At 52.1% G+C, this 11,316-nt stretch overlaps 1 protein-coding gene and 1 long non-coding RNA gene across 2 annotated transcripts in view; one reads left to right on the forward strand and one right to left on the reverse strand.

Moving 5' to 3' along the window:
- Nucleotides 1-2,613, reverse strand: part of KLHL25 (kelch like family member 25) — a 32,658-nt gene extending 30,045 nt beyond the window's left edge. The window contains exon 1 of the mRNA XM_032842335.1: nt 2,549-2,613. The gene's annotated coding sequence lies outside the window, so the exon portion shown is untranslated. The remainder of the gene's footprint in view (nt 1-2,548) is intronic.
- On the forward strand, nt 260-8,111 carry LOC116857888. Its single transcript, XR_004380827.1, has 3 exons — nt 260-298; nt 896-991; nt 8,049-8,111. It is a non-coding gene; the product is annotated as an uncharacterized LOC116857888 (long non-coding RNA).
- The last annotated feature ends 3,205 nt before the right edge of the window (nt 8,112-11,316 follow it).

The raw sequence follows: 11,316 nt of genomic DNA on the forward strand, positions 1-11,316 counted from the left end.
GCAGGCTCTGTCCGCCCCTCCCTGGCCAGGCCACATTCACACTGCAGGATGGTCCGGATGGATGCGGGCTCAGATGATGGGCTGGTCTTCGGGGCCGGTGGGGTGGCTTTTCCCAGGACTCCCTGAGCAGAGAGGCTGAGCCAGGCTGGAGAAGGCATCCATCTTCCTGGAGACTCCCGGGGCTGCTGACTCCACAGTCTCAGATGAACCCCTCTCTCACCTCCCATTTGCATTCTCCCAGACCTCACCCTGCGCCTGCCTTGAACTTGCAAGGCACTAGCTTCTGGGAGAAGTGCAGGTGGGTGGTGGGAGAAGGCCACCGCCTCAGGGCTCTGCCATGCCCTTCTCATCTTTACTTTGCCAAGGCATCATCGCTTCAAAAGCCTTTGCCACCCGTTCCCCTCAGCTCCCCTTGCTGCCTCTATCACGGGGGTACTGTGCACACACCTGTGTGTCCATGTGCCAGGGCCCCACTCCAGGGGCCAGCACACCCTTGTCTAGGAGCTCCCAGAGTACAGGGCCCTGATCAAGGCCCTTCCGACATAGACTCAATTAGTCAACTAACAAATGAATAAACAAACGGCTCACTGAGTAATACTCCCTCCCCAGCCCCCTGGAGCATCAGCGTGGTAGAAGGGAAGAAGCCAGCCCGGTTTTGCTGCAGACCTCCAAGTGCCAGGCCTGGGTCATCTTCCCCGGCCTCCTGCTCTCCTCCGCCCACAGTGGGTGCCCAGAGGTTTGAGAGGCTTTTAGGGAGGAAGGGGCTGCAGAGGCTGCCTCAGATGCTGAGTGTGCAGTTCCCCCGCAGCCCCTCTCTCTGCACCACAAACATAAATCCAGCTGCAACCCAGCCCCAGGATGAAGGTTTCTACCATTTCTCTCTACCTCCTTCTAGCAACCTCCCTGGAGTCACTTCCTGGCAAACGGAATGACTCAAGACCAAGAGGGCTGCCAGACCCAGAAGACTGACTGACTCCATCACCCTCCTCAGGTACAGCTTGGGGACCCCAGGACCCCTGGTCTCAGAAGGATACCAAATCTGTCCGGGGTGGGATGGACCTTGTGTCCTACTCCCCACTTGCCCCCAGCCCCCAAATGCGAGTCTTTAACAACAGTCCCTAGGAATCCTAACAGTACACCCGGGCCCACTGAGCATCAGTCCCACCTAGGAAGGGGGAGACAGAAGTCAAGGGTCCCAAAGGGCCTGATGCCACATCACTGTCACCATAGTCTGGTGTATGATAAGAACGGGGGTGAGGGGGTTGGTTGGTTCCTGCCTCCCCCCCCCCCGCACCCCCCACTCCCCGTTGCTCGGCAACTTCACTCTTCACTGGCCAGAGTGGAAACCAGAAGGCCCAGACACCTGGTGTTCTCCCTCCTGGCTCACCAGGGACGGCCAAAGCTCTGGGAGTCTTTCTCCTGCTCAAAGCAAGTCAGAAGGACCCAAGAGTGCCCAGCTTAAAACTGCAGGGGCCTGGGTCGCCCTCCACCCCAATCCCTTTGATGGGGTTTTATAAAGACTTTTCTTTGCACAAAGAGAGTGAAAATGCACCTTGGGGACTTCGAAGCGGCGGCACAAAAAAAAGCGTCCGCTGCCCCTAGGGGTACAGTCTATGAAAGGAAAAGCTTCTCAAGCAACCAGAGAAGGAAAAGGAACGGGGGGGGGGGGGGGGGCGTGCCCAAATGCGGTCCAGGAGCCGGGGCAGGATGTGGGGAAGAGGACTGCCAGGCCGGAGAAGGCTCGCTCCGGACCTGCCAGGGGGGCGCCGCCTCGGTGGGCAGGTGGGTGGGACTTAGCAGCGTGTGACCACTGCCCCGCTGCTCCACAGCTCTCCACGCGGAGACGAGGGGTCCCGTCAGGCAGGGCGTGGGCGGCGGGGGGCACGGGGACGGGGGACACTGCCCTGGTTAACTCCCCCACCCGGCCCTCGCCCCCCACGAGGCCGGCGGCCATCCGGCCCTCGGCGTCCAGGGCGCGGGGACTTCGCCCAGCCCGGGCGCGGAGCGCAGCCGCTCACATCCTCACACACAAGCAGCCTCCTCTTTCCAGGATCGATCGTAATTTTTTTAAAAAGAGAGTCTGCGGACTCAATGAATCAACCACTCCCAAGGGAAAGAGTTGTAGCTCCCGCGCGCAACATCCATTTGCAAAACAATTCATTCCCTCGCCGGGAACTCTCTGCAAATACCCTCGCCGGATCCGCAGGCACGCGCGGGGCGGGAGCAGGCGCGCGGAATGGACAGGAGGTGGCCGACGCCAGCCCCCTCCCACGCCACCATTGTCCCTGACTCCAGCCCCCGAGACCCCGCGGCGGTCGGGGCGGCCCGCGGCCCCGAGGACCGCGCCGCGGCTGCCGGGGCACGCGGCCCCCCGGGGGCTCCCTCGGCCCGGGGTTCCCACCGCGGGGCGCGCAGGGCCCCGCACCCCCGGTCCCCACCCGGGGGAGAGGGTGACGGTGACAAGTGCCAGCCCGGAGAATGGGGCGCGCGGCTAGACCCGCCCGAGGCCGGCGTCCCCCTCCCAGCCCGGCCCGGCCCCGCCACTCACCGCTGGGGGCGCCGCCGCCCGCCGCGCTCGTCACCCCGGGTCCGCCGCCGCGCTCAGAGGCCCCGCGCGAGGCTCCACAGCCCCGGCCGCCGCCGCCGCCGCCGCCGCCGCTCCCCTCCCCCGGCTCGCCACAGCCGGAGCGCGCCGCCGCTGCGGTACAGCCCGGGCGCCGCCAACAAACTAGTTTCTCAGGCCTTCCCGCCCCGCCTTCCCGGCGCGAAGCCAATCAGAAGCGGCGCCTCTGTGACGGATGGTCGGCCGAACCCGTAGTTCAGCCCGCAGGGGGAGAAGGGGGTGGTGCGCCCGGGCCGCGCCGGCACCGCGAGGGGGCGGGGCGGGGAGAGGAAAAAGACTTTGACCAGATTCTTAAAGGGACAGGCGCCCGCCGGTCCCCGCGGCCGAAGTTTAGGAACAAAAACCCGCCGGTGTTCTAGAGCTTTCCGAAGGAGAGAACTGTGTAGATTGCAAATGCCTCTTCTGTACCGGGTGCGCGGAACCACGCGTCTACTTGTGAAAGTGTTAGGAAGCCCTTTTGTTTTATTCTGGGTTTGTTTCAATGTTTGGGGTTTTCTGCAGCCACTAAACCCTATTAAGTACTTGGAATATGTATTTTTCAGGGTTCTTCAGCTCTCCGATCCATACCATTTCTCACTAAGTTCTTTATGTAAGCCAGTCTTCAAATATTCATTCATTCGTTCATTCATTCGTCCATTCGCTAATTCACTCCACAAACGTTTGATTGACGCCTGTGCCATATGCTAATTTCCCAACGGGAGCAATGGCCAATAATTTCTACTTCTTGTCTTTTAGCTTTGCATTTCATTCCAGGACCTCAGGTTACTGTGTGTCCGGCTTCTTCATCGGTAACACGGCGGGTAAAAAGTCCTATTTCCGGACTTAGAGGACAAGAACTCCTACGACAAGGTTAAGTGTGCAATCAATGTCTTTTTTTCTCTTTGACTGAAAATCGAAAATAAGATAGGTTACTGAAGGATAGGAAAAGCCCCGGTAAAGTATAGAAAGTCCCAAGTGCTATGGGGCGGGGAGAATTCCCAGGAAGCAGAGGTCACACTGATAGGAGGTCTGAGGTTTATGGAGGGGGAGGGGAGCACCCAGAAGGTTTGGAAGAGGCGGTGGGATTTTGTCTGGTGAAAGCTGGGAAGGAGAACCCCTGCGTAAAGACCTGTCTGGACAAAAGAGACTTCAGGGCTTGAGGTGACAGCAGGGAAGACATCTGGGGGAAACTATGTGGTGCCTAGAGAGAGGACAGCAGAAGAAACCAGATCTGGATTTGAATCCTGCCTCTACCCTCAGGAGCTGGAGAGGGCTGGAGGCAGATTGCTCAGGCTGCGTGTCAGATTCTTCCTGGTGAAAGGAGGATTCTAGAACTTATGGCAGGGTTACTGTAAAGATTAAATAAGAGACCATATGGGCCTGGCACCTAGGAAGTGCTCAATATAGGTTTATTTCTCTGGAGATCTGGAGAGAGTTAAGACAGGAGGGTTCTGGTATTTAAGAGCAGTGTTGGCCAGAAGTAAGAAGTTGGCCAAGTGTGCTGTTAAGATGCCTCCAAGGGGAAAAGGAGGCATCAAAATAATTGGCCCATTAGGGAAATGACACAGATCACATTTGTAGTTTTAGCATCCCACCAATTTTCTAGAGCTAGAGTATTTATATAATTGTTGGTTGGATGAAACTCCGCATACAAAATGGATTCCTAGCAAGCTCATAACCATTGTTTATTATTCCATTCAGGTTCTCTGAGATATTATAAGTGCCAAGCATCTAAAATCGAGTCTGCATTATCATTTCACCCCTCCTTAACTCCACGGCTTAAATTAGGTACTGGAATATATTAAAATCAAATTCCGGCAGTGGAACAAATTCAGACCAAGAACACGTGTTGAGTTATTGAATTTAGATATGATCTGTGAGGAAAAGAGGAGATGAAGCTTGCTTTGCCATCTGTCTCAGTCTTCACTCTAGACCCAGGAGCATAACCACCATCACAGTCCCTACCCCCATGTTGTAATGACCCGCTTATGACCTGTTAGTCAACCCCACTGCACAGGAAGCTCTAGGAGAGCGGGGATTATGACATACGGAATCCTTGCTTCCTCTCACGAGTTGTCTACACAGTTTTGAAATCCTATGAACAAATCTCCTATCAGTTAGAATTAGCTTTTGCTACATGTGACAGAAAACCTAAAATAACTATGAATTTTTAAAAGACAGAAGTTTGTTTCTTGCTCATGCAAAATAAATCTGAAGTTAAGTCATCCAGAACATGGCTGGCGACTCCACAGTCATCAAGCAGTAGAAATACCCTAACCTTAATGCTTCATTTTCCAGTTGCCTCATGGTCCAAGGTGGCTGCTGGAACTCCAGCCATAACATCCACATTTCAGAGGCAGGAAGGGATGGAGCAGAAGAGCAGATGTGTGCCTCCTAACCATGTTAGCTCCATTTAAGCAGAGTGTACTGCCTCTCTAAACAGAGTCCGGGCTCTTTTACCAAGAAAGAAAAGAGGGAATAGGTTCTTCATGTCAATGGACAGTTTGGCCGACACATTTTTCTTTTGCTCCTGTTGCTGTCATCTGTCCAGTCTTCTGGTGGCTCAGAATCTAAAGTCTTAGAAATTCTGAGATGCAACACAGAATGAAATGCAAACTTGTTAATAGATGATTGAACTGTTGGTTCTTCTGCCCTTGGGATGTTCCTTTTTCAGTTTCCTCTGCTGAACTCCCCCTCACTTCCCAAATGATCACGTATTGGAGTCACCTCCAGAAGTTAAGACCTCTTCTCTACATGCATTCACACTCCAGGCGATTTCATATAGGACCCTGCCTTATGTTTGTGTAAACTCTGGCAAATTCCAAATCCATACCCCCACCCCAACTTCTCTATAACTCCTGACCCACAGGTACAGCTGCTTATTCCATGTCTCAGCTTGGATGTCTAGGAGCACCTCACCCTAACATGCCCCCACTGAGCTCCTGCTACACTACCCTGCAAAACATACCCTGCTCCTCCTGTCAATTTCCAGTGTTATGGCTGGAATGGCCCTTGTGGCTCTTATGATCGCAAGATACCCTTCAGCCACAACCATCAGGAAACTTTGAAAATGTAAATGTATTACTTGCAGAACGTGGATCTTACATAGCACCTTTGGGGCCACATAGCGAGTTTCCAGGTAGAGAGAGAGAGTGCAAGCAAACATATGCCTGCAGCTCTGTGTTTATTGGGATTTAGGATGGGGGGCGCTAGGGTTTCATGGGCTCACTCTTTATTGGTAAGTTCCAAACATAAAAGCTGGAATTTAAAGAGCAGGAAGAGAAAAAAGAAGTGGCCCAAATGGTCAGTTACTGAAACCAACCAAGATCTCCAAAACAAAGGAGCTTCAGTGTTGGGGGGGAGGGGGCGGCGGTGGGGAGGGGCAGCGCTGGGGGTGGGGGGTGGCCTGGCTCATATCTCCAGCTGGGATGTGGCTGCCGGTGTATTTATTCCGGATAGCCATCTTTGAAGGGGTTGCCCCTGCCTTCAAAGCGGGAAAAAAAGAGAAAACCTGTCAGGGCTGATTCTACAGCAACTCAATCTTTTGCTCCTATAAAAAGTCTAGGTAACACGCTCCCTTACCTACCTACAGTCCTTGACCAGTTTGAGCCAGCCAGTCACATCCCATTCACGGCGGCCACCAGGCTGCTCCAAACTACTGTCATCTCTTCCCTGGGTCATCAGAGCCTCTGTCTGGCTCATGTCTCTCCTTCTCCTCTGGCCACCCAGAGTCCATTCTCAACATGGCAGCCAGAGGGAGCTTAAGGACAGAATGTGCTGTGGCTGTCCTCCCCTCGCAATCCTCGGATCTCAGAGTGAAGGCCGGACTCCTTATGTTGTCCTGACCTGATCTGGCCCGGACCACCTCTCCCACATCATCTCCCACCTCTCTGTCCTCCCTCGCTCTGCTCTGGAACCCCTGACCCCATTGCCAGGCCTCAGTCAGACAAGCCAAACCCATTCCCACTGCAGGGCCCCTGCCTTTGCTGGCTCTACCTGGAAAGCTCTCCCCAACCCGACGGTCACACAGTTCACGCCCCTGCTTCTTTAAGTTTCTGCTCAAATTAGTTACCTGACCACACAGGCCTACCTGACCATCTCTATAACATCCCCATATTCCCCACCCTGGGGATCCCTGGCCTTACTCCCTAGTACTTACTTCTAATGGAAATCTTATTTATATATTTATATATTGGGGAAGGTAGGGGAAAAGCAGGAAATAGCCCCAACATCTAGAAGCTGACCCTGCAGGTAGAGTTAGGCCTTGGCGTTCTCCCATTGAACACAAAGAATTTCACAGAACATTGGCATCAGACAAGGCCACTCTTGGGTCAAGACAAAAGCAAGACCACTCCATAATCATGTCTCAACACAGCAAGTAATAAGCATGTCTCGAGTCACAAAATACCAACCATCCACCTTTTCTAGTTAATATGAGTGCTGTTTATAAATTACAGCTTGGACCTTGATCTGGTCTCCTTTTTTCAGATACGATGTATGGGGATACCCTATCCTAATATACTCAACCCTGCTTTCTCCAGCACCCAATCTAGAGCAAAACCCTACTTCCTTGGGCCCTTCCCCAAACCACCTGCCCAATGCCTAAATCCTATGGAGGTTCTTCTAACACCGCGGTACCGTGGTGAGTGGTCTGTGCCCTTATGACAAATGATGAACTCAGCTTGGTGTCTCCAGGTGTTCCCGGTTGGCAATACAAACCCACACACATTGACGGTACAAATACACACACCCGTACATTTTATTTGGCCTGGTGATTGGCTGTCTGCTTTCCCAGAGTGGAAGTTCCAGGTGGGCAGGGTCCCTGGCTAGCCATTCCGTTTAGAGACCTAGAACGGTGTCTGGCATGTGGTAGGCTCACAACAAATATTACTCCATGAACTTGGGGTGAATTGCCAGTACCTTCGGGTGCAGTGTCGGTCACCATTCAGCCGGTGGTTTCTGATCTCACAGTTGGATCTTCAATTTTGGGTCCAGCTCCCTAAAGATGGAACTCCTGGTCTGACGGGGCTGCCCAGGGCAGGGCTGTGGCAAGAGATGGCTTTGTCAGCTTCGGCTCCCAAGGGAGGGGCTGGGTGTCAGTGATTGCCCTTCTCGGGGAGCAGCTGGGATCAAGGTCACCAATGAGTCACTGCTTCGGCTCTGGGTGCACAAGGGAGCAGGGCAGGGCTGGGTCTGGCCAGGACGGAGGCTGCAGAGGGTGGAGGGTGTCCTGCCTTCACCTGGTGGGGAACTTTATGAGGAAGAAGTCCTTCTGAGCTGGTTGCTCCTTCCAGCCCAAGGAGCAGAGCCACTTGGTGGTGGCCGCCCTTTAGTGGTCCCCATGAAGCCCCTTCCCCAAAATGTGCTCTCCGCGTTCAATCAGAAAGTCCAACATTTAGACGCTTACTTGCTATCAAAAGCATCGTTGTGCTTCTGTGCCTTACAGGGCATACTGGCGCTATGGGAAGGCCAAGGGGTGGCCGTGGCCGTCTGTGGGTCGGGGGCTCCCACAGACACACCACGGAGGAGACTTTGAGGTCCGGGGCCCAGCTTGTGATGGCAGCCGCCGCGGAGGAGGGGACAGAACAGTGGGAGTGAGCTGCAGGAAGGAAGATAAGAGAACATCACAGAGCAAACGCCTCCTTTTAGAAATGTGGGCTGTGGCCTGTCCCACTCCCTTCCTTCCCAGAAACCAGAAGGCAAAACACAGTATGGAACAATGGTTAATAAACAACCCTTGAAACGCAAAGCTGTGGGTATCGTGGGCTATCTTGGGCTATCTTTGGAGCCCCAAGTGGGAAAAAATCAGAAAGTACGCTTGTAAAAGCATGCATGTAGATGAAGACACTGTGTGAGGACATTCAGAAAAGGGACCCAGTGGTCCCCCGGCAGGAGGCGGTGGGGAGAGGACAGGTGGTGGGGCCCATGAGGGACAGAGGTGGAGACGGTGCTGGATAGTTGGACGGTTTGATTTTTTTTTTAAGATTTTATTTATTTATTTGAAAGAGAGAGAGAGATCACAAGTAGGCAGAGAGGCAGGCAGAGAGATGGGGGAGGCAGGTTCCCTGTTGAGCAGAGAGCCCGATGCGGGGCTCGATCCCACGACCCTGAGATCATGACCTGAGCCAAAGGCAGAGGCTTAACCCACGGAGCCACCCGGGCGCCCCGGGATGGTTTGATTTCTGAACTGTGCCATCTATTGCTTCACCAAAAAAAAAAATTTAAAAGCAAAGTCAGAAGCTTAAAAAATGAAATCCTATGCAGATTAGGGTGGGAAAAAGGGAAGGTTAAAGGAGGTTTGAACTCCATGTGGCCTGGAGTTTTAAAACATATAATCAGGTTTTCTCTGTATAATTAAAAATCATGCAACCTTTAATAAAGGAAGGGAGTCGGGGTGGGAGGAGAGAATGGCATTTGGAGCCAGCCAGGACCACCTGGGTTTGCTTTCTGCCTCTGCCACTTTTTGTGTGACCATGACCAGGTTATTCTGCTCTCTGAGCCTCAGTTTCTCCATCGGTAAAATAGGAATGATAATAAAAGTAATATATAGTTTCTACTTTATAGGATTCTTGAGAAGGTTAAAATAAGAAAAAATAACTTGTATAGAGCACTTGGCCCAGAGTCTTGGACCAAATAACCCCCAAAGATATTAGCAGCAGCAGCAGCTACAACTAGATGTCTGCAGGGGCACCTGGGGGGCTCAGCTGGTTAAGCGACTGCCTTCAGCTCAGGTCATGATCCTGGAGTCTAGGGATCAAGTCCCGAGTCGGGCTCCCTGCTAGGCAGGGAGTCTGCTTCTCCCTCTGACCTTCCCCCTTCTTTCTCTCTCTCTCACATTCTCTCTCTCTCTCTCTCTCTCAAATACATAAATAAAATCTTTGAAAACAAAAACAAAACAAAACAAGACAAAGAACAACTAGGTGTCTGCAAAGTGCCAGGGAATGTCCCTGAGTTACTTAGCGTAAGTGTTCAATTAATTATAGTCATTATTTGGGAATATCATCCTAACTTTAGAGGTGTGCTTTGATAACTCTCCAGCTGGGGTGGGGGGGACAGGAGTCATGTACCTCTCGCTTGCCACCCCTGAAAATCTGTCCCACCCAGTTGGTTGTGGTAGTGGTGGTGGCCTCCAGCCCTGAGGCTTTCCATGAAATGGCATCCATGAAAGCTGTGAGGAAGGAGAAATATAGCTAGGACAGGACTGCAGGATGCCTGGGCCTGGCTCCAGAAGAACTTCTCCAGGGAAAATGACAGTGTGCGCCGTGCAATTCTGTAGCGTGCTCAAATGGGTCCATGCATAGCCGAGTAGGCGTGACACCTAGGAGTTGTTTAAAGGCCAGAGGCTTTGTTCATGGATGGGTTGATTTCAAAATGTTTATCAAATGCTCAGCATGTTCTAGGCACAATGCTGGGAGATGAGCAGTTCCCGAGGGAGACAGGGCTCAGGTGAATAAATTATCATCCCATCCTTTAAAAGAAAACAAATCATGCCCAATGAGGCAGAAGATTCTTGAACTGCAAAATAAGACTAAGAATGTTGTAGAGATTCAGATATAATGTGGTGACAGTGCGGGGAAAGATGAGTTTGGGAGGCGTTTGCTCTGGGCCCTGCTGGGTGAGTCAAGTTTAACAGGGGCAGAGAAAGCATTCCAAGGTGAAAACAAAGAACTGGCATGGGGGGAAATCGCAGGGATAGCTTTCAGAAAAGAAGTCCCTAGGAGGACCATGGGGATCTGGGGGCATGGGGAGTGGGTGTTGCTGGGAGAGGTGAGAAGACTAAAAGGAAAAGAAATGACTGGTTCCTGGTTGTTGTCCTGCTACAGACTCTACCCAGGTCTATCCCATAACAGGCCTTCCCATCACATAAAGAACCACTTGAGGGGCGCCTGGGTGGCTCAGTGGGTTAAGCCGCTGCCTTCGGCTCAGGTCATGATCTCGGAGTCCTGGGATCGAGCCCCGCATCGGGCTCTCTGCTCAGCAGGGAGCCTGCTTCCTCCTCTCTCTCTGCCTGCCTCTCTGCCTGCTTGTGATCTCTCTGTCAAATAAATAAATAAAATCTTTAAAAAAAAAAAAAAAAGAACCACTTGAGCAGAGAAACTGTTAATGTTTATTCCACAAAAGCTTACAGCACAGCAATGAGGTATCTTTATGTGTTAACATGGACACATCTTGAAAACAATGGTATTGAGTGAGAAAACCAACTTGTAAATGGATACAAAGAGTCCCATCGCATTTATGTACATTATAAAATCTTACAAAGCAATGCTCTGAACCACATGCTGTTTGCAGATCGTTGTTTATGTTGTATGCCTGTAAAAACACAATGTATGTATACACACAGGATATGCTGCAGTGTAACAAAATACTTGGGGAGCCTCCGTGATCTGGAGGGTTTTCTGGGAAAATTTAGGTTGTCAAAGCTACCTCAAAGGTATGTGAAAAGCAGGGAGGGCTCGATGACAATAGAAGGGATTTTACAAGTTATTGATAAAAGGGTCAATCCTCCAGGAACAGCCTCAAAATAAGTGATGGAAAAACCCAAGAGCTCTGAAAGGAGAAACAGAGAAATCAGCTGTCTTGGTTAGGGACCTCAACACTCCCCTCTCCGATAGAGCAACCTACTAGGACTACCAAACGCGACGTTGGCAAAGACGGAGAAGATCGGACCAATGCACCAACAGGCTCCCATTCACATTCATGAAACACTCCATCTG

Source organism: Lontra canadensis, unplaced genomic scaffold (assembly GCF_010015895.1).
Source record: "Lontra canadensis isolate GAN:19392208 unplaced genomic scaffold, GSC_riverotter_1.0 scaffold128, whole genome shotgun sequence".
Lineage (NCBI taxonomy): Eukaryota > Metazoa > Chordata > Mammalia > Carnivora > Mustelidae > Lontra > Lontra canadensis.